The following is a 27,543-nucleotide window of genomic DNA, read 5'->3' as shown; positions in this document are numbered from 1 at the left end:
CTTTACCGTAACATTTTCATATAACTGATGTACTTGGAAAAGTAGAAAATTATATAATGCTAGCCATTTAGAACAATTTAGAAATTGCCATATACTTACTTAAGTCCCTGTCACCTCCAGATTCATATACTGAGGTCATTATTCCCAATAGCTCAGAATAGAAATAGGGTCTAAGAGCTGTAATGATGTGGTTGTTTGGTCAGCCCTAATCCAAAGGGTCTGGGGTTCACAGCGAAAGGGGAAAGTTTGTTCCCAGACATGCACACTGGGGAAGTGATCTGTGAGATGAAGGCAGGGACTGGAGTGAAATTTGTGCAAGCAATTTAGTGATCATCAGCTAATCTGAACACCCAAGAAACAAGATGATGGGTACAAAGCATGTTATCTCTCACAAACCTCAAAAGGAGTTCTGCCTCCAAACAAAGGTGTTCTAACCATTTCCAGTCTTCCAATCCCAGATTGTAACATCAAATCCTTCTTTACTCTACAGTTTGTGAATCTCTCCAGCAGATTTGGGACTTTCTAACTTTCACAAATGAAAACTCTGTGTGTGAGTGTGTGTGTGTGTGTGTGTGTGTGTGTGTGTGTGTGTGTAGAACCTCTGCACATGCACACCTTTCTCATGACTGGATTTAAATTCCATAATCTGCCATGAAAGAACACCCAAAAGGAAGGTCACATGATCACCTTTTCTAGGACATGTATTGGCCTATACAATCTACAATCTGCAAGCGAGCCGAATGGAAATAGACCATGGCTTCTCACATTTTATTTGTGCTTGTGTATACATTTGCCACTTAGTGCATAAGCATTACATGATACAAAATAAGCAACGCGAAACTGTGGAACACAACCATGGTTCTGTTGTGTTTTTAAGAAGGATTATATTTATTCATAGTTTTAATTACTCCTTTAAAAGTGTGTAACAGCATGTCTCTAAAACTGTCTCCCTTTAAAATGTGCCACAAATATAAAAGAATGACCTAATTCTTCGGGTACCTATGGCTTCCCTCCTGTCTTGAAACGAATGTCCATGTACCTCCTCTGAATCTGTAAAAAAAAAAAAAAAAAAAAAAAAAAAAAAAAAGAAGCCTGTTTATCCTCCTCCGTTGCTCCCATCTTCTCTGCTGTTTGTAGAAGAATCTCTCAGTCTTGACGTTATTGACATTTTGGGTCAGGAAATTCTTGGTCGGGGGTGAGGCTGTGTTCGTCCTAAGCCTTGCCCCCCCCCAATAAATGCCAGAAACACACCTTCCACTCCCTCCTCCACAAGCATAACTGAAAGTGTCCCCAGAATTGCCCACTGGCCTGTAGCATGTAGAACAGTTCCCGGTCAATAATCACTTGCCTATTCAGTTTTCACACCCTTCCTTGGGCCAAAATAGCGTCAAAATCTCATTCTGTGTTGCAAGGGAAAAGCTTTCACCATAGTTCATTGTGTCTGTTTTCTCACCTGGCTTTTCCCCCAGGTGACTGATGGGAAAAAAACAGCATCAGGAAATTGAGATTTGAGAAAGAATGGATTACTCACATTGCTCTTTGTTTGGTTGAAGGAGGGCTATTCAATACAGCTGCTATATTAACGTTTCCACAAAATCTGTTATGTATTAAAGGAGGGAAACAATTATAAAAGATAAATGTGTTTTTGTTCTGTTGCTCCACTGGTTATGTGTTAAAGAAAACGAACTAGGCATGAAAATCTCCCTCAAGAGCTCCCCAGTGAGACCCAGTGAGTCAACCTTCCTTGGTGAAGAATAGACTTCGTAATCAAATGGGGAGGAAAAAAAAAAAAAAAACATGGTGTTTTTTTTTTTACTGTATCACATGAACACCATTGTGATACAGTAAGATTCAGTGCCGTGGAGGAAGCGGCCTGTTCTGATCCTTGTGGGCTGTTGCCGTCAGATTTAGAGTGAGTGAGGAGTGAGGTCAACTTGCATTAATGGAGGCAGCAGTTGATTTAGAACACCATGGGTCTCTATCCATAAATCCGTGCATGTCAGAAACATTTGTGTTTGACCGAAGTTAATTTCTGTGTCAAACTCTGATGCTGGGGACAGGGAAGGAGGTCATGAAAAGTCTACCTAGTAAATTCAGAACTCTCTACTTTCCCAGCACTGTTGGGGGAATTTGCTGCTTCCTTAGGATTCTTTCTGCTAAGGACAGGCCATCAGTAACAAGGAGAGAGGGAGAGAGGAGAACAGATGGGCATCTGCTGACCACAATGTATGCCCGCAGCAGGTCTACAGCCTCGCCACAGTGCTCTGGACTTCTTTCTGGAGACCCACCCACATCTGCACAAGGCTGAAACTATACTGAGGTTGAGATGAGCATCCCAGGGAAGCCTCCTACTTGTGGAAGGAACCAGCAGGGACTAAGAGGTTCTCTCTCTCTCTCTCTCTCTCTCTCTCTCTCTCTCTCTCTCTGTGTGTGTGTATGTGTGTGTGTCTGTCTGTCTCTGTCTCTCTGTGAGTTTGTCTGTCTGTGTATATGTCTGTTTCTCTGTGTGTGTGTCTGTCTGTGTCTATAAATATACAGACATATATATATATACATATATATATATATAAAATCTGTGTGTGTATCTGTCTGTCTGTGTGTGTCACTCTCTGTCTCTGCCTTTCTGTCTCTCTCTCCCCTTTGAACCCACTATTTGCACTAACATTCCATCCTCTGTCTCCCTTCTTTTTCTCATTCTTTAATGAATGTATGACTTGGAGACAATCTCTCCATACGGTAAAAGCAGGCCACCCATGATACTTTGCCTTTACCCCTACCAAATGAGTCTCCCTGTTCTAATGGTGAGAGATTTTATCTGAAAATGTCTACAGTTTATGCGGGGTTGTTCTGAGGTTTTGTGGAGGGTTGTGTTGTTGTTTTTTTGTTTATTGTTTCATTTATGTTTACTGTCACGATGTATCTTTCCCCTGAGATACTGAGCAGAAGGAATCTTTGCTCTTTGAATGGCAGGGAGAAGGATTAGTTAGTAGAAAAAATGGATTTACACTTCTTTAATGGTCAAAATAGTATATTTATGATGGTTATTACTTTATAATGAGCCTATATTTCATAATGGCTAATATTCTGAAAACCCAAAACACAGGCCTATTCATTACTTTCTTGTTAATAAGTTTTTTCTTTCCTCTATGAACAACTTCATGCATTTCACTGAAATTAGAGATACAGTAGTATTGTTAATTATGTACATGGAATTAAAGAGTCTATAGGAGATAAATCAGATATTGCACAAATAATTCTAGTATAAAGATATAAAAATCTTTTTTTAAAGATTTCTTTATTATGTTTACACACCCCAGAAGAGGGCACCAGATCTCATTACAGATGGTTGTGAGCCACCATGTGGTTGCCGGCAATTGAACTCAAGACCTCTAGAAGAGCAGCCAGTGCTCTTAACCTCTGAGCCATCTCTCCAGACCCAAGATATAAAAAGCTTAAGTCCTGAAGTCCTCTAGGACTGAAGAGTGAGATGTGCTATGAAACGAAGCTCTTGAACAGTGGCTACCTCCCCTGTGTTCCTGACTCTTAGGCGTTCTCCCCAGAATAGTGTAAACTGAGGTCCTAGACAGGATGGCAGCTAAGACTGTCTTCCCACCTTTTACCAGGAAGCTACTGTTTCCAGGATACGCCAGGATCTTGGGAATTAATTAATCTTCTCCTCCCATACATACAGTAGAGTTTCTTCCCAATGGTTTTGTTAAGTGTCCTTGCCTACAAGCAGCCGAAGCCAACTTTAGCTATTGGTTCTGATAGCTGAAGATTCCAGGGTTTGGATGGAATGAAACAAGCTTGCCTGAGCCCTCATCCTTCGGGGCTAACACACGGTTCCTGACATACCGACATCGGGAACTTGACTGGAGCCAGCAGAAGAGACCATCATTCCCCAACAGCTCAAAGAAGGTTCAGGTACTTCAGTCTAGTGACTGACCATTCACTGCTGTTATGGGGACAGTGAGGATCTAGATTATGGGTTGGCGCAGCTTTTCTGTAAGATACTTCTGGCTTTGCAGGCCGTATCATCTCTCACAGTTATTCTGCTCTGCCACTGTTTGTGAAAGTGGGTGTATGTAGAGTGAACACAGCTGTGCTATAACAACACTTTATTATTTCACACTGGAATTTAAGTTCTATAGAGTTTTCAATCATGAGGGTTTATTTTTTTTTTTAATCCTTGTAATCTTTTGGCAGTAATTAAACATGGAAAAACCATTCTTGGCTCACCAGCATTCTCTGGACTACACATTTTATTTGAAATATATAGACTTGAAACTGGCGGGGGGGGGGGGGTTCTCAAAGCAAAATTAGGACAATGAGAACCAAGCAAGAAACAGAAACATTCTGCTTCACTACCATGATGCTTCATAGTTCCAGGTGGGATGCAAGTTTCGGTGAACTGATGGAACTGTTCTGAAGGTAAACAGAGAGATCATCCCACCCTGGGTTTCTAACTCCCTACTATTTATCCCTTGAGTTATCTAGCACAGCTCATACAAGGGTCTGCTAATTTTCTGTACCATCAGCAAGAAACTAGGTTATCAGACAGGGTAGGTACACAAGCGCAGTGTCTGCCAGCTTCCCTCGGGAGTGCCTGTCCTGTGGCTAAGTGTGGACATTGAGAATCTGTCTTTTATTGCCACATGGTGCCAGAAAAGAGATTCGTTATGCTAGGATGAGAGAGTTCCAAGACACTAAAGGTGTCGACGAGTCATAGCATCGACAAAGTAATGGCAGAGATTCATCCTCCACTCCCCATCACTCCTGCCCACCGGGTTCCTGGCTTCACTCAGCAGGAAAGATGTGCAACCATGCTTTGTTTTGTCCGTATTGAGAAGTTCTTGGTGCTGAAGTTCCTGTCCTTAACTGACCATCTACCACCTATAACTTCTCTCACCCTAAGCTCATTGCTATGAATGATATATACAGTAGTACTTTGGGGTGACCATACCCCCATAGACTGTGTAGCTTATTTAAAATAATACACACACACATATACATACACACACACACACACACACACACACACACACACACACACACACACATATATACATATATATGGAGAGAGAGAGAGTATGTGTAAGCGCTCAGGCATCTCTCCAGCCACAGAAATTAGAATTTCTGTGAGTGGGATCCAGGCATAACTTTGGGAAATAATAATATGCAGAAAAGGCTTCCATTCCTCTACGTGGAAGCCAGCCTCATTCATGAAATTTAAGAACCTAATTTAAAAAAAAAAAATCAGTTCTCCCAATGGAAATGAAGAACTTTGAACACCAAATCCTCGTAGAGTTTCAGAGGTATTATTTTCCTTTGCTGTAGCAGTGTAGCTATAACATAGCAAAACACAGTCCACCATCTCTTCCTACTCCATACATCCCCGGAAAAAAATTGCCAGCCGCCACTTCTTGACAAGCAGTCTTGATGTCTTTGTAAAGGTGACTCATTCTTTCTAGAATGCTCTCCCGCTGCACCATACCTTCCTTCAGCCCATCTTCATCTGCTAACATTTCCTTAAAATAACAAACCTTCCCTAACTATGAGAGATATGCACCTCCTTATCATCATCTTGTTGCTGTAACTCTTGGCACACTCTATTGTACTGCTTTCTGTCAAGTCTGAGACACCAAAATTCACAAACCACGCTGGTAGTTTACTAAACATTGAGGGATTTTTTTTAAATAGGCCACAAAATTATAATAGAGTCTTATTACTTAAAACTTTCATCTTATACATATCAAAAGAGTTATTTTAATGTAATTATGCAACACATCTAAAAGCCCAAGGTTTTGTTAGCATTTCTTACTTCACCAACTAATACTATCAATTTTCCTTCCATCAAGTCACATGTCACAGTAGAAAGTTTGACACCTTGATGATACACCTCACAGGAAATGAATCCATCCCATCAGTGACTTGCTGTTTTGAAATTTTGATAATTTCCCCTGCATCTAGTCAAATTGCCTGCCACGTGATGTCGGAGAGTCTTAGACTGTGATGGGCATGTGGATCATCAGTGGACCTTATTAAAGTACAGGTTCTGGTTTTGAAAGTCAGGTATGCAGCCTGTGGCCCAGTTTCCACTAAATTCTTAAATGATAGTGATGGTTCTGGTCAAAGGCCTCATGTGTTGTGACAAGGTGAAAAAATGGGTCTTTTGCATATATCTCACTTAAAGCATCTTGTGGTTGATATATTGTGCACCCCAATAAACTTATCTGGGGATCAGAGAACAGAACAGCCACAATATTAAACATAGAGGATAGGCAGTGGTAGCACACACCTTTAATCCTAGCATTCCAGAGGCAGAGATCCATCTGGATCTCTGTGAGTTCAAAGCCACACTGGAAACAGCCAGGCATGGTGACTCATGCCTTTAATCCCAGGAAGTGATGGCAGAAAGCAGAAAGGTATATAAGGCATGAGGACCAGGAACTAGCGCTGGTTAAGCTTTTAGGCTTTTGAGCAGCACAGTTCAGCTGAGATTCATTCTGGATGAGGACTCAGAGGCTTCCAGTCTGAGGAAACAGGATCAGCTGAGGAAGTGGCGAGGTGAGGAAACTGTGGCTTGTTCTGCTTCTCTGATCTTTCAGCATTCACCCCAATACCTGGCTCTGGATTTGATTTTATTAATAAGACCTTCTAACGATTCGTGCTACAGCATCTCATCCAACTTATCCAATTTGTATTTTCTTTTCCCAAGATTTGTAAAACTTTTCAGTAATACACAAGAAAATAAGAAACAAGGGTTATTAGGAACAACAGAGATGCATCTTCATGCAGTGAACAAAAAGACTATCCCAACACATAATAAGTATGTCTTGCTTTCATTAAATATGCTCCCCCCCCCACTTCACTGTTTTTAGCCTGATGGCTTTTTATTCTAATTCTGAATTATGGTGTCATGTTTAAATGTATTTCAAATGGCACAAAGAAGAACTTTTACCCTATCTACATAAAACCAGTGTATGAATGATAGTATCCAGGGTTCTGAGTAGGCCTGCACGCCCCCAAATCAAGAACGCTTAGGATTGCCACCCAGACACAGTGTCAGGACGATGCCATCAATTGTAAGACACAATCAGATTTCTGAGTTATGAAACACCAAAAGAAAAAAAAAGTAAAGGCCTGAGTGCTTATGCAATTTTGTAGCTGTCTGAGATGTTGCTTTCTTTCTCTCAAGTGCTCAGCAAGCTGAGTGTTAAGTCAAGACAAGCCACAGTCTCCAGGACAGAGTACCGTGCAGGCAAGAGGGAAGTGTAAGAGACAGAAATGTGGTCCTCAGACCCTCCAGACTTTGGCTAGAAGTTGGTGATCTATGCTTATTTATAACCGACAGGTACTTGAAATGCCCTCTGGTTGTGCCCACCAGGGCTTAAAATCAGTCAAATTCAGATAGCTAGTTTGTTTCTCAGCTAACACTAGCCCAGGGTGGTAGAGTAGCTTATATTGGCATTAAAAATGGCTTGTGTGTGGTTCCTTAGAATTTTAGATAGTGAGATATGCCTTCTGATCCACTGGAGGTGTACCTCACGCCCCACTTTCCCAGCTAGCCTGTTTTCTTTTCCTTTTTCTTTCTTTCTTTCTTTTTTTTGTTCCCCTTATGGATGACTAAAGTCAAATAGAAATTCAATATCCCTGTATTATTATTATTCACCTGGGCCTTTTAGTTCATGATCATGGCTTTTAAAGCGGCGCCTTTCTTCAGAATGAAATGGGGGAAAGAATTATGGTTGCATTTTGCAGCTCAATGGTATGTTCATTAAAACAGATATTAGAGATAAAAATAGATAATCGTTATTGAGAACATAATGCAAAAATCTTGGTAGCTACAGAAAATAAATCTCTAATGGATGAACTTTTGACTTCCAATTATGCCGCTGTGATAAAGCAGCTATTCAAAACAGAAGAGACCTCCACCTAAAGAGATCGCACCGAAACAGAAGTGAACCTTCTAGAGCTCAAAAGCAGGAGAATTTAAATAGAGTCGTTGCACTTTCCAGCTAGAAAGGACCTTAGAAGTCATGTTGTTTAATACCCTCAATATTCACAGTGTTGGAGTTTTTAATAGATCTCTTTCATCCTTACAGTCTAAATATTTAAAAATTTTAATACTACTCCTATAAAACTGATTATAAGGTTGTTTGAATATTTGATTCACAACAATAAACCCTTTCTTTGTATATATATTAAATCATAGTTTTTTAATTAATTAAAATTTTCATTTATTTTACATACAGACCACAGTTTCCCCTCCCTCCTCTTCTCCCATTCCCTCCCTCTTTCCCCATTCCCTCCTCATCCATTCACTGTCTGTCTCTGTTCAGAAAGGGGCAGGAGGCCTCCCATGGGCGTCAACAAAGCATGGCACATCAATTTGAGGCAGGACCAAGCTTCTCCCCCTGCATCAAGGCTGAGCAAGGCAACCCAGCATGGGGAATAGGTTTCCAAAAGCCAGCTCAAGCACCACAGAGATTTTGATTCCACTGCTAGGAGCCCCACAAACAGACCAAGGTACACAACTGTCACACACATGGCAGAGGGTCTAGGTTGGTCTCCTGCAGGCTCCCTAGCGGTTGGTCCAGAGTCTGTGAGCTCCCACAAGCTCAGGGCAGCTGTCTCTGGGCTCCCCACCATGACCTTAACCCCTTGACCTTGACCCCCTGAGTGGTATTATCCCTCCTCTCTCTCTTCAACAGGACTCCCAAGCTCGGCTTCGTGCTGTACTTGGCTGTGGATCTCTGCATCTGCTTCCATCAGTTACTGAATGAAGGTTCTATGATAACAATTAGGGTAGTCACCAATCTGATGAGGAGAAGGCCAGTTCCAGCACCCTCTCCACTATTGCTAGGAGTCTGAACTGGGGTCATCCTTGTGGATTCCTGGGAGATTCTCTGACACCAGGTTTCTCCCCAACCCCAAAATTCCCTCCACCAGCATCAATACATCTCTTTCACTACTCTCCCTCTCCATCCAGCCCCCAACCTGCCCGACCCAATCCCTTATGTTCCCATGTCCCCCCATCCCCTGCCGCCAGTATTTTAAATTAAGGATTCTCATTTAGAGAAGGCAAGTATAGCATCAGAAAAGTCTGTGCATAGAGACTCTGTCCCCCACAGAAGAGGCTATACTGAAATGTAGCCAATGACACTTTCTGGCAGAATGGGCACCTACAATCGCACTAATCAAGGATACTAAGAGCAACATGATTTCCTCTAAGACCCTCAAGATGGAGAAATCAGGAAATCAAACTTTGTTTTAGGATGATATTCTTTTAAGAGTAGAGGGTAGCAGCCTCAAATTTGAAGCAATTTTTCTTTAGAACATATTTTCTTGTAATATTAGGAAAACCATTTCATCAACACATTGCCATTATGACGGCTGCATTTGTTGCCTCTCCTTGGGTGTTAGGTTTTGTTGTATATGATGGTATAAGCCACATCTCAGTGAGTGCAGTGGGCAGTGTTCCATGAGCACAGGCACAAATCTTCATTCATTTTTGCAGAATTGAAAGAGAAAGACTTCTCAGTGGGAGGAACACTCTAAGGTCCCCAGTCAATTTTCCAATGGGATTATCTGAGAATATTTTTGGATAGTTCTTGTCTATATAACTTCTACAATTGAACATGTCTTATTTTGATCTATTCAGGGGCCCAAATTTTCATAAATGCCCATAGCTTAGAAGGATACAGCAGATTTTTTATAATTGGATTCAGCAGTAACTAAGACCAGCTAGTGAATCTTGCCAGGTCTTCCTCCTCCTTTCAAATCTTGTTGGTGTATGGTTGACATACTAAGCCATTCACCCATTTAAAATGTACAATAAGTATTTTAATAAAGCTATTGAGCTGTAAACTTTTCATCAATTTAAAAATATTTCAGGATATAGAAGATCTGATGGGACTAATAGGATAAGGGAGCTCTCTGGGGAGAGGGCAGTCCTACCCAGGTCTGATGCCTTTAAAACACATCAACAACCAATATGGCATGATATCCCTAAGGGTGCAGTAGTGGTACATATATCTTGGCAGTAACCATCAGCTCTCTAATTGGACTTCAGACACCCTCAACAAAAGGGAGACTACACCCAGTACTGGAAACCTCACTAACTACTCAGTTCTACTGAAGTTGTGTTTATTGAAAGAGAATCTACAACCACTAATTTACTAAACTATCATAATCCCTACCAACAATCTATAAACATTTACCCTTATACACACAGAAAACCACAGCCAATTAAAATACAAAGCTGTGGAGCTCAGTCCCAATGGATACATCTAAAAAACATTCCCACACCTAAGGCTTAGGGAACACTGTGGAAAAGGGTACGGATGATTGTAAGACCCAGAGGATAAGGGAGTTCACGATGAGATTGTGTCTCCTAGTAATATCGCAAGCTACACACATCAAGTCTCACCAACATGACTGTCCAAACATGAACGGAGCAAGGATGACGCTGGTGGACATGCCTAAGTAGATGGGGAAAGACCATAGAAGGTCTCAACCCCATACAAAGAGCTCTAGGCCGCTGAGGAAAGCTGAGAGCAGGAGAGGTGGTCTTCTCCAGGGAAGAGCACACAATTGATGCCAAATGGTCAGTCTTGAAAACATACATACAAGTAACATTGTATGGGCTGAGGTTGCATTTAGGAATACATGCATATAGGCATATACCTGTATTCATGCAGTAGCAATTAGTGAACAAAGAGACTGAATTGAAGGTGAGCAGTGAAGGATACAGGGGAGGGTTTTCAGGGAAGAAGTGGAAGGGTGAAATGTAATCATAGTATAATCTCAAAAAGAAAATTTAAAAAGAGTAAGTTCAAAACAACGAGTTGTCATGTGAACTGCTCTGCAATCCATGTTATAGACCTGAACTAGAGAGCTACAGTAAACACTGGTTCTCAGTTGCTCATCTGAAGTAAAAAACCAGAAAACCAGCGTTGGCAGAGTTGGACATGATAGCCCATGCCTACTATCTCAGTCATTGGGAGAATGGGACAGCAAGATTGCTTTGAGATTGAAGCCAGTTTGGGCTACAAAATAAGACCCTGTCTCACAAAAGCAAAAAGAAAATAAGAACCAGGAAGTGTATACTCTGTCTCCATTGGCTGGAAGGAAGGACAAAATTCAGAAAAATCACTCGCAAAACACTAGAGCTTTGGTGACCTCTTGTGGGGTAATTTGTTAGTAGCCCATAATAAGCAGTTCTAGACTAGACGCTAAGGCAGGTTTTCTTTGTAGTATGGGAGTGCAATGATGGGTTTGCCAAGAGCCAAAAACCCCATCACAGCTTGGGGCTGTCTACACATGCATAAAATTATCAACTAAATGAAGTGCTTTGCTACCAGATAAAGAGAACAATCAAAAGTGAACTGAATGGAAATATCCAGCAACTAGATCTAGGCTGTGTGTGGTAGCTCAGGCTTAGTTGCTCGTATTCATGTTGTGTTTCAGTGACTGTCGCTATTTTCCGGGTGCTAGGGAATATCATTTTCAGAACTCTATAGAATGGGCATGCATAGCCGGGCGGTGGTGGCGCACGCCTTTAATCCCAGCACTCGGGAGGCAGAGCCAGGCGGATCTCTGTGAGTTCGAGGTCAGCCTGGACTACCAAGTGAGTCCCAGGAAAGGCGCAAAGCTACACAGAGAAACCCTGTCTCGAAAAACCAAAAAAAAAAAAAAAAAAAAAGAATGGGCATGCACTTCACAAAAGCACTCCCTTAATAATAAGATGCATTTACTTTTTATTTTCTATGAAATCAGAAATAAATACAAGGTTCTGCTAAACAATTTATTCCTCTTAGTTTCTGTCTCCTTGAAAGCTAGAATGTGATCAGTTTTATGACTTTGAATATATTAGGCTGAAATATGAAACTTGGATATTTTGAAAAACAACCACATAAAACTAAAGGCGGGGGCTGGAGAGATGGCTCAGAGGTTAAGAGCACTGGCTGCTCTTTCAGAGGTCCTGAGTTCAATTCCCAGCAACCACATGATGGCTCACAACCATCTGTAACGAGATCTAGTGCCCTCTTCTGGCCTGTACACATACATGCAGACAGAACACTGTATACATAATAAATAAACCTTTAAAAAAAAAAAAAAACTAAAGGCGACTGAAGCCCATTGCAAAGCTAAGAACAGATATATACATGCTAATATGTTTTCCTTTAGAGTTAATTTTAAGAGATTATGCTTTGATTATAAACAAAGGTTACACATATAATAATCTTCAGCATAAGAGGTTTGCAGTTCAACCTTGGAAGCCAGGTATATTAATCATTTGTGTCTGGGTTTGCAATTAAGTATGTAAGGAGAGGAATATTAATATTTAGTAATTTTTCTCCCTTGCTTGGAGCATTTATCTTGATTTCTATTAAATACAATACTACAGTATTATAAGTCTGATGATCATGAAGCAGTTAAACTAATTTAAATCTTAATGACCTGAATTTCTAAAATTAAAAAAAAAAGACAATCTATACCCAAACACAATTATTTCTGTTTTTGCTTATTATCTTTTCTAGCCCTTATCCAAATATAGTCATAATTGTACATGGCTACAGTGAAGGTACATCTCCTGTTGAGAACATAGCTTTCATTTCTATGTCTTCTATAGTCTTCCTAAGTCTCACTTTAGATATGAAAAATATTGTATTATGTTGATGTAGCAGTATTTGTACATAAGTTGTTTTCAGTTTGCTATTAACCATGATGCTTCAATGAGTATCTTCATATCAAAGCTTTGAAATGGCTTTATTAAAGCAAATGCTCTGTGATACATCTCTTTTGAAATAGTTTCAAAACTGTCTGGGTCAAAGCTAAGAGATGACATACTCAAAAAAAAAAAAAAAAACAACAACAACAACAATGAACTCCCAATATTTTATTTGGGGTAGTTTAATGAAAAGTTTTGCTTTACCAACAGGGCAGGTGAAGTACACAGAGTCTGGCAAAATGAGACACCATTACCAATCCACTTAACTTAAAATGCACAACAAAAATGCTGCTGATAGCAGGCACTCTTGGTAAGGGATAACCAATGATGAGCACTTGCTATTGAAGAATACAACCATTGCTGATGCTATTGTGAAGTTGGGAAGGGTGAGAAAACACCACTGCACATCTCCCTCTCTTCTGCCTTCCCAGACCATGCCATGACCTCAGTTGTCTACACCCAAAGGACAATACAGGATGGCAAAAGGAAGGGCCAGGGGGCACAGTTGAGTTCTGCAGTCCAAGGGATGGTCCTCTTGGAGCAGGAAGAAGGAATCTGTATGGAGAGTGGAATTGGAGATACTATCGCCAAAACTGTATGTTTCATTAATTTAAGAATTTGAGTAGAATGACATTAAAATATTTAAATATTTGTCTCTACTCTGCCTCCTTTTCTGCTTTATTTTTACTCTGTTTTTTCACCTTTGGTATATTTATGACATCATTTCATATATTTTCCTTCTCTCTCACAAGTCAGTTCCTTGAAAGTAAGAGTTTTGTCAATTTCCTCTGCTGCCAGGACAGCAACCTTTATTTCTTGAATGACTAAGTCCATTAAAAAGGAAGGGTAGTTGGGGAACCAAGGGAAGAAATCTTTATCTACAACTTTAAAAATATAAATAACCTCAAAAGTAAGGGATCTGTTCTTGAATGCTTAAAGGTTGAGATGAAATTTTTCAGTGCAACGTCTTTGAACTTAAAGTTATTTTCAAATAATCTATAATATTCATAATAAATAAGGGGACTGAAATCAGTGCAGTTTATAAAGCTACTTCTACTTAACTTGTTAGTAATAAATAAAGAGCTTGCTGTCTTAGACTCTGCTACTGCAAAGTTCTGCTGAAAAAACTCAAGTGGAAAAAAGGTGTTTTACATGAGTTCTTTATCTTTTAGGCTGGCATATCTCTGATGTGGAAGTTAAGATTTATGAACCATAATCTTAATGCTGTTTCTTTTCTGCTGTGTAAATATCAAGCTTTCAGATGTTAGTAGCACCACATAATGCAGTGTAATGGCTATCCAGTCTTTACCATTTGCAAGACACCATAAAGAATCCTCTTGTTTGCATAAAAATTTATCTGAACACTTGTCTTCATTACTGTTCTATTGCTGTGAAGAGACACCATGACCAAGGCAACTTAAAAAGTATTTCATTGGTGGCTTGCTTACAGTTTCAAGGGGTTAATCTATGACCATTATGGCAGGTCATGTGGTAGCAGGCAGGAGACAAGCAGGTAGGCATGGTCCTGGAGCAGTAGCTGAGAGCTTATATCCTGATCCACAGGCAGGAAGCAGAGAGAAAAAACTGGGCCTGGAATGAAAAACTCCAGTATTTCCCTACAGTAATGAAAAGTAGACTAATACAAGGATGGCAAAATAAATTTTGAGAGGTCTAGAAAACAGTAGCAAGAGTTATTATCAATTCCAAAGACCCTCAGCAAACAGATAGCAGTCATCAATAGTTATCTGCATAGGGAAGTCCAGGGATACAAGAGATTTGTGGATGCTGTTGCTAAACAGTGACTCCAACAATGAATCTTGGGGTCTAGGCTAGGAAAGGATGCTAAAAAGTGGTAGAAAAACTGATATAATGAAGCCATGAGATGTAATAGGGCTCAGCAAGAAAACAATGATGAATAGGGGAAGAGCTGGAAGTCTGAAGAAGTACTGCTTGTTAAGGACAACAAAGTTCAGAGTGTGTCCATGATTGTGAGCTGTAGAGGGGGAAGTCAAGGTCAGTCAAGAGTGTAACCCAGCTGTAAAAGTCTTGGCTGGAAAAAGAGAGACACCTAGAATTGTCTTCCTATGAGAGCCAGTCATTGGTCATGACTAGGAAGGAGGTTACTAGTCCTCCTCAAATATACAGAGCCTGTGGGTGGGTGTCTATGGGTACAGATGAAATATCTGGTGTGGTAGAAGGCATATCAAGATAAGTCAGAAACATAAAAACGAAATAGAAAGCTAGGCTGTATAGTAGAACAGGTCTGTAATCTAAACTCTTTTGAAGGCTGGAGCAGGAGTATCACAACTTCAAGGTCTTCCTTGGTTACAGGATGAGCCTCAGACCAGCCTGTGCAACTTAGTAAGACCCTGTCTCAAAAGAACATAGGAAAAAGGCTGTGTGATATTTTCATGGTAGAATGGGTGAGCACAGGCAAGACCCTGGGCTCAATCAGCCACCCCTCCCCCAAATAAGAATAAAATGAAATAATGTCCCAAAGAATTTATATTCCAACTAGTCACTTAAGTGACCAGAGTAGGAGGTTTTGAAATTATCTTAAATTTTTTTTGAAAGGACCTTTGATGTCAAATTCAAGCACATGAACATTTTACTAGAAATTATTTATTCCACGCTTACCTAGCAAGTCTGGAATGGTGGGGCCCAGGCAGTTTCTGCCTTTGTTTTTAGATAGCTAACAAATGTGCTGTTTCACTGTGCTCCTGCTGAATTATCACTTTTCCTCCTCTCTAGGCTGGCCAAGTTCATGTCCCTCCCACTCGCAGCTCTGCACTGACCTTTTCTGTTATGGTGGAGGCTTTCCCAGCTCCCCACATGGAGGCAGAGACCCTCCTGTCATCATGATCTCTCTTCTGAGCTTTATTTTCCACACTGCCCCTATTCCTTGTTTGCACTAGAATTTACCTTCATAATAAGAGAGACTGTTTTTGGTTTTCTTGTTATTCACCTCTGCGTCTTCAGCAGCTGTAGTAACACCTGGAAATTAGTAAATGCTCAGTAAACATTTCTTAAATGAATGTTTTCATTCCCGGACAGTCATACCATTCCAAAGGATTTATGAGTCATTTTCTTTATATCAGAATGGCAGATGACAGCTTGACTCAAACTGGTAGAAAAAAAAGGCATCTAATATATTAGACCTCTAAATACATTAAGTAAGCAACAATGAGGTGACTTAACCACAAAGTGTCCTTATTTAATCCTTAAAAAAATTTAAATATATTCCTCTATAACATAGTGCTATTTTTACTACATTTTAATGAAGTGTAAACATTAAATAAATATCCACTTCTACTGTGTCCAAGGCAAGGCAAGACTAAAAGGAGATCATTTTTCTTTCAACAACTTTGCTAGACAAGAGACACTCATATAAAAGAGATGTGACCAAAATACTCCTACAGCAGTGGCTGTGTTGCCCAAAATAGTCTGTTACTGGTGAGATGTGGCCTTGATTGTATGACCACTGGTGACTGCCCCAGGCTCCAATAGATAGTCCAATTCAAAGATCACATAGATCACATTGGTTCAGTGAACCGGGTCACCGACTAAAACCGGAAGTCATGAACCAGGGAGAGAGAGTAGAAGGAAGGAAGGAAGGAAGGAAGGAAGGAAGGAAGGAAGGAAGGAAGGAAGGAAGGAAGGAAGGAACAAAGGAAGGAAGAAAGAAAGGAGGGAGGGAGGGACGGAGGGAGGGAAGGAGGGAAGGAGGGAGGGAGGAAGGAGTTAGGTTTGGTAGGGAGAGGATAGAGCTAAGAGAGAAGGAAGACAGAAGATCAGAGTTCATTACGTACATATGTGGATTGTCAAAGAACAAACTTAATAAGGAGAAATGCTATTGGAGCAAAGGAAGTTATGCTGAAAACTCTTAGGAACATGACCTTTCTTCAGAACACCAACAACATCAAAACAAAGCTAATTAAAAAACATATTTAAACATTTTATTACATTTTAATTTATTTTTTTGGGCATGCACGTGTGTGTGTGTGTGTGTGTGTGTGTGTGTGTGTGTGTGTGTGTGTGTACACGTATGCCATGGTATGTATGTGGAGGTCAGAGGACAACTTACTGGAGTTAGTTCTCTCCTTCTATCATGTGGGTTCCAAAGACTGAATTCGGGTCGTCATATTTGGCAGGAAAAGCCTTTACCTGATGACCCATACGGCCAACCCAAGCATATATCTTTCAAAGGGATTTTTTTTACAAATTAAATGAAATAAAATCTATAAAGTACCTAGTAAAGTATCAAGCATATAGTAAAGATTCACTAAATGCCAATCATTCTGACATATTTCCTACAAAAGCATTCTTTTATTCAGTTCACCGTTTTAACTCTTTATATAAATTTGAAAATGTATTTTCTCATATTATTTATGATAATTACAACCTACTCCTACTAAGTAACTAATTTTACTAGATAAGTGGTAGCTGACATCTGAACTTCACGACCTATACCTCAGTCCCAGCTACTGGAGAAGCTAAGGAGAAGGGGAATCCAACTTGTCCTGCCGGGGCCCCAGAGTGAATTCAACGCTGGCTCAGGCAGTTCAGTGAGACCCTGTCTCAAGTAAAAGCAAAAAGAGGTTGGGGGTATGAATTCAATGATAGAGTACCTTCCTAGATGTGTGAAACTGAGGGGGGAGCCAGAGAGAGAGAAAGACAGACAGACAGAGATTATTGAATTGTTGTTCACAATATTTGAACATAATTGTATTAACATAATTCTCTCTACTAAGCTGTACTTTCATTAAAAATGGAAAATCATCTTTGAAACCATAACCTTACTAAGACTCTCTGTGGAAAAGCACTATAAGAGTCAGATCCCATATCTGAAGAAATGTTTATCATATAATACTGCTTACCTCTCACTCACTTTGGGCACTATCCAAGAAAAAAAAAAATCTTGCTTTACAAAGTCATCTTTTAACGTACTAAATATGGTCTTTACAATGTCAGGGTCAGAAAGCCTTGGGGAGAAAAACACCTATAAACTAAATATGTTGGGATCATGTGAGGATAATCTGGAATTTAGATCCTTGATTATTTGAGCAACATATCTTCCTGGACAGCTGTAGCCATGTGGCTTTCTTCATTCATAGACATCCCCCTTGCAGCACAAACTCTAAATGTTGAGATTTCCAATTCAAACATCATCATGTAGACATTTAAAATTATTTTAAAGGGTTATTTACTACATCCACATTTTAATCTGTTTTCTGTTCTGCAGATCTGAAAAACAAAATGCAATAATTCCGAACTGTTCAAGCGTATAATTAAAATTCAACACCAGAAGGCTTCCAGAAGAAGTTTAAAAGTGGCTCAGCCAGTTTTGTTCTTGTCCTAGTCACACACACATACATCTCTATCTTCTATAGTAAGAATATTAGAAAACACAAACACATTCTGTAATGGTTACTGCTATGAAACAGCATTTGCTATCCATATATGTGTATATGGATATACACATATATGCTGATTTATTCCTGGCATCATTTAATAGAAATGGCACATCAAAAAGTAATAAAATGTTAGGAGTTTCTTTTTTACTGCAAATAAAGTTCACATACACTTTCAAAGGGAAAGAATTGGAAAACTGGACCTCTTAAATATCCTCAAGATTAATGGTAAGGCACTCGGAGCTGGCATGTCACAGAGTAGCAGGGAGTGTGCAAATACATATGCTACAGCTTTGGAAAGCAATTTTCACTGTGGCTATTAATTCAAACAATAACATACTCCCCACCATAATAATGTTTTATTTTATCATACTGTTTGAATCCATAATGTTTTATTTTATCATACTGTTTGAATCAGGTTTAAGCACACAGCTGCAGTGTGTTGAATTTCTAAGACGCAGAGCCAGTCCAGTTTCATGAGTTTAGACTTTCTATTCCATATTTGAATTTTTTTTCTGGAAAGGAAAAATCGTTATAACGGCATCTGGTCTAGTATCGTGAACACAGTAGAAGCTTAACAAATATTTATCATTTCATTGTTAAAGTTAGAAGAACCATTGATCTGAACTCTGCTGGATATATTGGACTAGGACCATATTGCTGGCAAAAAGCAAAAACATTGGGCGCAATATTTGCATCCAAGACAATTTTTGAAAACGACAATATTGGAGGAGGCCTAATTAATATTCTACAGAAAGGATAAAATGTTACTTGTAAGCATGAATAAGATGCATGATAATCTAAAGACTTGTTCCGAAAAGCAGATTGTACAGACTGCTGGAAATTCTTACTCTTGGGCGTTGTGATCTGATTGGTGTTGGCAGAAGAACCAGGAGAGAACTCTGGCTGTGGTTCTGTAGGAGGGAAACAAGCCAACAACCGTGGGGCAGGGTCAGCCTTGTGGATATGGCCATAGAACTCCCCCAGTTTCACAGCTGAGACATAACACACAAACCTGAGTCTGAGCCAGGTTAACTAACGCTGGTAGTCATCATCTCAATTGGTCCAGGAGGAGGGGATGGAGCACCAGGAACGGGCTCTTATCTGATGATGATGGCTTTATGCTTGGACTGGGAGGAGTTGTCTGGCCTGGAATAAGACCTTCATCAGTGGGCTGTAAAGGGAAGAACACTGGGATAAGATCCAAGTCCCCTGGAGAGGAGACGTTGGCAAGACTAGTTGGCTTCTCAGACCCAGACAATCTGGCTGAGATTCAAGGCTGGAATCCATTTCCAGCAGAGAATAATGTGTACACAAAGACAGAGACAATAGTCTAGGTACACTGTGGGGCTAGGGTCAGGAATGCAGGTTTAATATTAGTGGCCATAATGGATATTTATACAGGACTCACTCAATAGCAGGCCTAGGGCAGCAGATGAATCCCAGACTCTGTTTATGGAAATGGAACTCCCATCATCTTGCCAAGTTTGGGTGCCACCTGAGTAACACTGTATCTACAGGTTTATATTTTGTAACATCTGTCATAGGCATCACTAAGCAAGTTGGGTTAGGCATTTTTTATTAAGAAATTTTTTATTCATTTTACATACCAATCACAGATTCCCCTCTTCCATCCTCCCTCACTTCCAACCTTCTCCCCCCAGTCTACCCCCCACCATTCTCTCCTACAAGAAGATAAGGCCTCCCATGGGGAGTCAGCAGAGCCTGGTACATTCAGTAGAGGCCAGTCCAAGCCCCTCCCCCTGGGGTTAGGCATTTTTTTAAACTCTGAAATAAGCTTAAATAAACATAAAACTATATGAATACTCTTCATTCACTTTTATAATAGGATACAGCTCTTTAAAATGAATCTTATGTCCCCCATGTAAATAACTGTAGTTAGCTAGCATATAGCTAGTATTTCTACAGGCCTCACCAAACACCAGACCTTGGCATGGGTTGGCAAAACTTGGCAATGACTTCCCTTTCTAATTGTTTGCACTTCATTGTGAATTTCATATCACCTGCAATGTCATATCAACCATAGACAGAAGAGGGGTTAAAAAAAAACTCTTTATTCCATTAAAAACGGGAGATTTGATATTTCATTGGCTTGTATCAAAGGTGTGGTAGCACATGCCTTTAATCCCAGCACTTGGGAGGCAGAGGCAGGTGGGTCTCTGAGTTCGAGGCCAGCCTGGGCTACAGAGTGAGTTCCAGGAAAGGCACAAAGCTACACATAGAAACCCTGTTTCGAAAACAACAACAACAACAACAAAAAAAAAAAAAAGCCAAAAAACCAAAAATGTATCCATTCAACTGAGTGATGTAGGCCCAGATATTTGGTCTAACTTTATGCTGGTTGTTTCTGTTTTGATGTAGTTTTGATGAAAAAAATAGACCACAACAAATAGATTGATCTTGCTAACATTGGTATGTCCTAAGAAATCATTCAAAGACTTTGTCATAGTTCGGCTTCTACTCCTGTGATAACATAAATTACCAAAAGCAACTTGGGGAGAAGAGGGTTTATTTGGCTCACAGGTTATAGTGTATCATCAGAGAAGCCGAGGCTTGAGTACTCAAGTACTCAAGGCTGGAACTTGGAGTTTGAAATTGATGCAGAGGCCATGGAAGAACACTGCTTATTAGCGTGCTCCCCCATGGCTTGCTCAGCCTGCCTTCTTATATCATCCAGGATCACTTGTCTAGGAGTGGCACCCCCCACAGTGACCTGGTCAAATCAGTGATTAACAATGAAAACGCCCTACAGATTTGCCTACCGGGTAATCTTTGGGAGGCATTTTTCCTCAGTTAAAATTGCCTCTTCCCAGATATGTCTAGATATACACCAAGCTGACAAAAACCAACCAGCATAGAACTAAATACAACAAATGGACTTTTTTTTCTGAACAAGAGGGAATTTCTCCCATCTCATTCCCTTTGAACCGTGATTGGGTTTTTCCATGCTTTTGGATTCTAACTGAAACATTGATTGCTGGGCGAGGCAGCCTTAGGACTGGAACTATATCATAGACTCTCCTTAGTTCCTAGTTCACCAGCAGCAGCTTGGAAGGTCCTAAGGTGAAGCTCCCTGAGAATTCTGAGTCTGCTGGGAGTCTATCTAGCCTCTGCTTCCATGATGGCAGCTTGTTGGTGTGTTCTTACCTGGAGGAGGGGACAGACTACATCCTCATGGGACAGAAGAGACTGTGCTGGCCTCTCTAATATCTTAGCCAGAGCAGAAGAGATGTCACAATCACAGCCTCACAACAGACATACAGTGTGAAGCTATATTGAAGTCATGAGCTCTGTAAGGAAGAGAATTAGGAACAGAGATGGCTACAGTAAATTAGCACAGATGCCTGGGTACAGTACTATATTGAAAATAATTCTGAATACACAGTCTGGCTTATTGTGAAGAAATAATATGACCGATTAGCAATTATGGCAACAGCATAGTGTCAGTATATATGCCATTTATTGCTACCAACAGCCAGAAATTTCCAGTGTTAATCACGCAGAAGAAGTAAAAAAAAAAAATTGAAAAGGTAAGCTACATATCCAAAATTTCAGAATGACCAGTGTTGCATAAGTCAATGATATTTCCTATCTATTATGTAATTCCTGCCATCAGTGAGAGGTGTCAGATAAACTGCTGAATGCTTACTGTTACCATAGAAACCTGAAGAACTTGCATATTTAATGGATCATGGTTGAAGTAGGAAGAAAAATATTAAAAGGAGAGAAAAATGTGTTTGTTGAATACTTTTACATAACCTGGCTTATCTTGCATTTTTGTAAATTTTAGCTTACTTTAATTTATTCAAATACCACCTTCTAAAATCCTTTTGAATATATGCCAAGTTAAGATTGTAGACTGACCCACACACCCTATTATCTGTTTTCTAACAGCCCAGTAAATGGTCGTAAAAGAAGCTAGCACACATATACTGGCCATAAACACATATATACACACACAAGCAAGCATTATTGAGAGAGGATGAAAACCTATATGTAAAATTAATAACAATGAGATCAGAAAGCAAGCCCTTACACATCACACTCCAGCTCGTTTCTTAGATAAGAAGTAAGGATCGTGGCATAGTTAACGGAAGGATGCTGTCCAAGGGTGAGCCTGTTACTTATCCCAAGTAATCTGTTAATGTTACCTTTTGTAGAGAAAGAATTTTTGCACAAATAATGAAGGCTGAAAGTTTGATTGTGCATGTGAATTTTTCTGGGCAGGCTCTAAATACAGTAATAACCATCTCTATTAGAATTGGGCAGAGTCAGCAAATTACACAGATACCAGGTTATGTGACCTTATGAAGACAGAAGCACAGACTGGAGTAATATGCCTACAAGCCAAGGAATGTCCGCAGTCACCAGGAGCTCAGTATGATCAAGACCATACCCTCCTCTTGAGCTTCTGTAGAGGATGGCTTCATTTTTCTTTTTCAATTTCTGGCTTCCAGGCTCACGAAAGAATACACTTTTTGTTGTTGTTGTTGTTGTTATTTTAAACTACTGTATGAGTAAGAGGTTATTAGGGTGGCCACAAGAAACTAATACACAAAGTGTCAAGAAACTGGAAAAAAAACAAAAATGGCCTTGAAGAAATACATAAAAATACAGAAAACACCAATTAAAAGAGATAGTAGAATGAAGAGTTAAACTGAGGTTCTATTGCTGTGAAGAGACACCATGGCCATGGCAACTTTTATAAAGGAAACATTTAATTAGGGTGGCTTGCTTACAGTTTCAGAGGTTTTCAGTTTTGCACTGTTCCAGTGTTTCCTCACTCTGCCCCATTTCCTCCATTTTAGAATGGTAATGTTATATTCTGTGCCAGTGTATGTTGGAAATATGTAATCTGCTTTTTTATTTTTATTTTCCAGGCATTACAGCTAAAAGAGTGCCTTGAGTTTCAGAAGAAACTTTGGACTTTGGATTTTTAGGCAGCTTGGAGACTATGAAAGACTATGGGACTTCAAAGTTGGACTAAACGCAGTTTTCGTTATGGAGATGGCTACAAACTATGGTGGCCCGGGAATGGAATGTGGTCGCTTGGATGAGAATGGTGCCCACAGGCTCACATGTTTGAGTGCCTGGTCCCCAGTGGGTGGGACAGCTGGGGAGGGACTAGGAAGTGTGTGGGAGGAGGTGTGTCACTGAGGACAGCCTTTGAGGTTTCAAAAGCCCATGCCAGGCCCAGTGTCTCTCTCTTGATCTGCAACTTGAAGATCAGAGGCAAGCTCTCAGCGACTTCTCCAGCACCATGCCTGCCTGCTGCCACACTCTGTGCCATGATAATAATGGACTGGCCCCTTGAAACTTTAAGCAAGCCCTCAGTTCAATGCTTTCTTTTATGAGTCGCCTTAGTTGTAGGGTCTCTTCATAGAAATAGGACAGTCACTAAGACCTTTTAATGGTCCTTTGTCATTTGAAACCAATTGGAAATGTGAAAAAGTTCATTAAATGGATGTTTCATGAGCTAACAGGGATTTTTTTCAATTTTTGTGTTTTAAACTATTGTTCTCTTATTCTAGGTAATGATGAATCATTTTTTTAATTAAGTTTTTTTTCCTAGGTGTGTGTGTGTGTGTGTGTGTGTGTGTGTGTGTGTGTGTGTGATGCTGGTGCCCTTGGAGACAAGAAGAGAGTGTCAAATACTCTGGAGCTGAAGTCCCAGGATGTTGTGAACCACCTAACTAACGTGGGTGCTAGAAACCAAACTTGTGTCCTCTGGAAGAACAGCAAGCTCTCCTGACTGCTGAACCACCATCTCTCCAGCCCCAATACAAACCATTTCTTGATTAGACTGTGTAGAGTCACCACCAATGGCCAGCTTAGTGGCTGGGTATAAAAGAAGCTCCCAAGCACTTCCCAAATTCAAACTCACACCAACAAAGGTCAGGTCACAATGTTATCGTCGGCTGCTGGTCTGATCCGCCTCAGCTGTCTGAGTCCTGGTGAGACATCTGAGCAGTGTGCTCAGCAAATTGATGAGACAGACTGAAGTCTGCAACAGCTGTAGATGGTATCAGTCAATATAAAACGCCCTTCTCCAGGGTGATGCCTCACCCCAAGCTGCACACTCAGGTACTTCAAAAATTGAAGTAATTATGTTACAAGATTTGCCTTATCCAGTATAGGCAGCTGACCTCTCCCCAATAGACTGGCATTCCGTTGAGCAGCTCAACAACTTTTTGCAGGGAAAACCACTTCCACAACCAGCAGAGTGCAGAATATGTTTTCCAAAAGTAAATCAAATCCCAAGGCCTGGATTTTTATGCTACAGGAATACATTTATTTCTCGTTGCCAAAAGGAAATGTGTATTGTAATGGTTCCTATTTTGATTAATAAAGAGTTGTTTGAGCCTAGTTACAACTATTTAAAATTCATGGTCAAAAAAAATGCAATCCCCTTTGCACCAACCTGACAGAAAAACAGTAAACTGTGACCTAAAATTAGCAGAAGGAAAGAGCTAACAAAGATTATAGAAAAAAATAAATTAAATAAACAATGGAAAAGATCACAAAAACTATCTTGTATTTTGAAACATAAAGTTGATTAAACCTTTAGCTAGACTAAGATATAAAAAAAAAGATTCAAGTAAATAAAACTGTAAACCAAAAAGGAAAGAATTGAAGTAGGCATCATAGAAATACAAAAAACAATCTTTAGAGGCTATTGTGAGCATTATAAATTCAATAACCTCAAAGAGATTAATACATTCCTAGAAACTCATTAAGACAACACTAATTATGAAGAATTTTTAAAAAAAATTGTGTAGGCCAATGGTGAATGAGAATATTGGAACAGTAATCAACCCCAAACCCAAATCAAGGATTGTCGCAGATCACCTCTCTGGTACCCGTGCCAATCTCCTCAGCCCCGCCCCCCACCTCAACAAAACACTGAAGCCAAAGGAACATTTCTATGGGCATTTTACAAGGGCAGCGTTGCTCTGGTACCAAAGCCAAACAATGAGATCGCGAGGAAAGAAAATTATAGGCTAATATCCCCAGGGAAGATGGATGCGAAATCATTAGTGAAACACTAGCAAACCAAACTCAATATCTCGTTTAGAGGGTCATACACTGTAGAGAAGAGGTGCTTTTCTTTCTGGTGTTATTTCTCTCTCATTTCACATGCAAGGGTCGCTTTGGTTGTCATAGCAGCAGTCTGCGGGTTTCTGTGGCAACCGGGCCCCCTCTACGTTTCCTCTTTGTCATTTTCTGTGTTCCTTCCTAATGCGCTCTTCCTTCTATCCTAGGAGTACTGCTTCCGGTAGTTACTGCTCCAGCATACCATAGGCTTTCCTTTCAGTCATCAATACATCTTCTGCTTATTAAGTTCTCAATTACTCTCCCCATTCAAATGTTTCCTGACTAAACCTTGCCTGGTGTAATAGTAAGTATGAAACGGAGTCTTTAAAATCTGGCACAACTGAACATTAAAGATCAAATAAAACTCTTACAAGTTATAAGTTTTTTAGTCACCATAAAACATTTATCTGATGGTTAGAAGTTTAATAAATTCCGACCAGCCTGCTCTACAGAGTGAGTTTCAGGACAGCTAGGGCTGTACAGAGAAGCCTTGTCTCGGAAAAAAAAAAAAAAAAAAAAAAAAAACAAGGATGGGGTGGGTGGGGGAATATATAGTTGATTAAAATTAAGAGGTTAATATTATTTAAACATGTAAAGATAATAACAAATTAAAATACACAAAGATAAGCCATAACAATTTAATACTTTAACTGTATGGAACTGTTTATCCCAACGATAATTAACTCTCTAAGAATTTCCATATCCATTTACCAATGAGGAAAGGGGCTTATAAGTGTAACGTACCTAGGTCACACAGCTGATAAATGACTCAAGTAGGAGTCTAGAATCTGCACCGTCATCCCAGCGCTACCTCACAGCTGGGCATGGTGGTACATACCTATAATCCTGATCTCAGGAGATAGATTCAGGAAGATGAAAAGTCCAAGTTCATTCCCAGCAACAAGCAAGTTCAAGGCCGGCCTAGGCTTACTAAGACCTTGTCTCAAAATGAATGAATGAATGAATGAATGAAGAGATGGCTAAGTGGTGAAGAGCACTTGTTGCTCTCAAAGAGGACCCGAGTTTAGTTCCCAACAATCCATTCCAGGGAATCTGACACCTTCTTCTGGCCTCCAGGTACACACAAGGTACATATACATACATGCAGGCCAACATTCGTCCACATAAAATAGAAATAAAGATAAAATATTAAAAGGTTTAATTCAAGATTATAGATTAAACATCAGTGGATGCATTTTGGTAACAAGACAGTGCATAGGAAATTGTCATGAAGCCTCAATACACCCTTCATAGCAATTTAGTCCAAGCACAGGTAGGGATATGTGTTGCTATGCTGCCCTCTAGTGGTCATTGTCTCACACCGTTAGAATGAGCACAGGCTAGCATGGGTGAAGAGGATGGATGGTGGTGGTGGTGATGGTGATGATGAGGATGAGGATGATCATGGTTGTTGTTGTTATTATTGTTATTGTTATTATTATTATTATTTATTCTTTTCTTGTAGCCTCTGCAGAAGTTTGTATTTTACATGACAGACTCTGGGAAGTCAAAATGTTTACTAATACAGTGGTATTCATTATGTAGGCAACAAATCTACAGAGAACTTTATGGACCAGGGAGAGCTCAGAGGATCCCAGCCAAGTCTGTAGCTACAGGTAAAAATTGTTTTCTCAGAATTATACAACAAATAACATGTATGAGAAAGAAAATTCTTTTAAGAAGTCATTTCCTAACTCAGAACGAAAATTACTACTTCAAACCAATTATCATTAATATGCAGGATTAAAGAGAAATAAGTACACTTTGCTCAGTATGTCAAAAAGATACTCTGGAAGAGAAATTGAAAATCATTTCAGAATACTGGCAGAATTATATCACTGTGACGAAAGGCAGAGGAAATTCTCAGATGCGCGCGCGCGCGCGCGCGCACACACACACACACACACACGTGCAAACAGAGAGGAAACAAGGAAACAAGAGTGGAAAGCAAGGACTGAAAGTGTATCACCCTAGGAGGATTTATTAATTGCAAGAATAAAGTTCTAGATAATGGATGTCGGGAGCACAGGATCGATGGTCTTGCTCAGGGTGGAACAAAGACACCTGTATGAACTCTCAGCAGACTTTCTGTAACAGCATAGAGGAGCAGAGAGGTTTCTTAGAGCCAAAGGCTGGGTAGGAAAAAACAAACAAACAAAACCTCCCTTCCAAAACTGTAAACATAGTCTTTCTTACGTGGATTGGAATTCAAACATACACTGATCTGATCAATTGAATATGAGTATGAGGTATAAGACAAGGAGAAAGATCAAACAATTA

At 40.0% G+C, this 27,543-nt stretch overlaps 1 protein-coding gene and 1 long non-coding RNA gene across 4 annotated transcripts in view; one reads left to right on the top strand and one right to left on the bottom strand.

Annotated features, from left to right (window-relative positions):
• Positions 1 to 14,977: 14,977 nt before the first annotated feature.
• Positions 14,978 to 25,349, bottom strand: LOC131918535 (uncharacterized). Its single transcript, XR_009381011.1, has 5 exons — positions 25,254 to 25,349; positions 19,163 to 19,321; positions 18,999 to 19,061; positions 15,659 to 15,730; positions 14,978 to 15,105 (listed from the first exon to the last, which is right to left on the bottom strand). It is a non-coding gene; the product is annotated as an uncharacterized LOC131918535 (long non-coding RNA).
• A 34-nt stretch (positions 25,350 to 25,383) lies between these two features.
• Ahi1 (Abelson helper integration site 1) overlaps positions 25,384 to 27,543 on the top strand; it is a 150,308-nt gene continuing 148,148 nt past the window's right edge. For 2 of the 3 annotated variants that reach the window (XM_059272672.1, XM_059272673.1), the window contains exons 1-2: positions 25,384 to 25,567; positions 26,809 to 26,879. The gene's annotated coding sequence lies outside the window, so the exon portion shown is untranslated. The remainder of the gene's footprint in view (positions 25,568 to 26,808; positions 26,880 to 27,543) is intronic. The other variant, XM_059272670.1, reaches the window with a different exon arrangement.

This window comes from Peromyscus eremicus, chromosome 8b (genome assembly GCF_949786415.1).
Source record: "Peromyscus eremicus chromosome 8b, PerEre_H2_v1, whole genome shotgun sequence".
Taxonomy (NCBI): Eukaryota; Metazoa; Chordata; class Mammalia; order Rodentia; family Cricetidae; genus Peromyscus; species Peromyscus eremicus.
The sequence above is the reverse complement of the archived record's forward strand: the minus strand, read 5'-3'. Positions and strand labels throughout refer to the sequence as shown.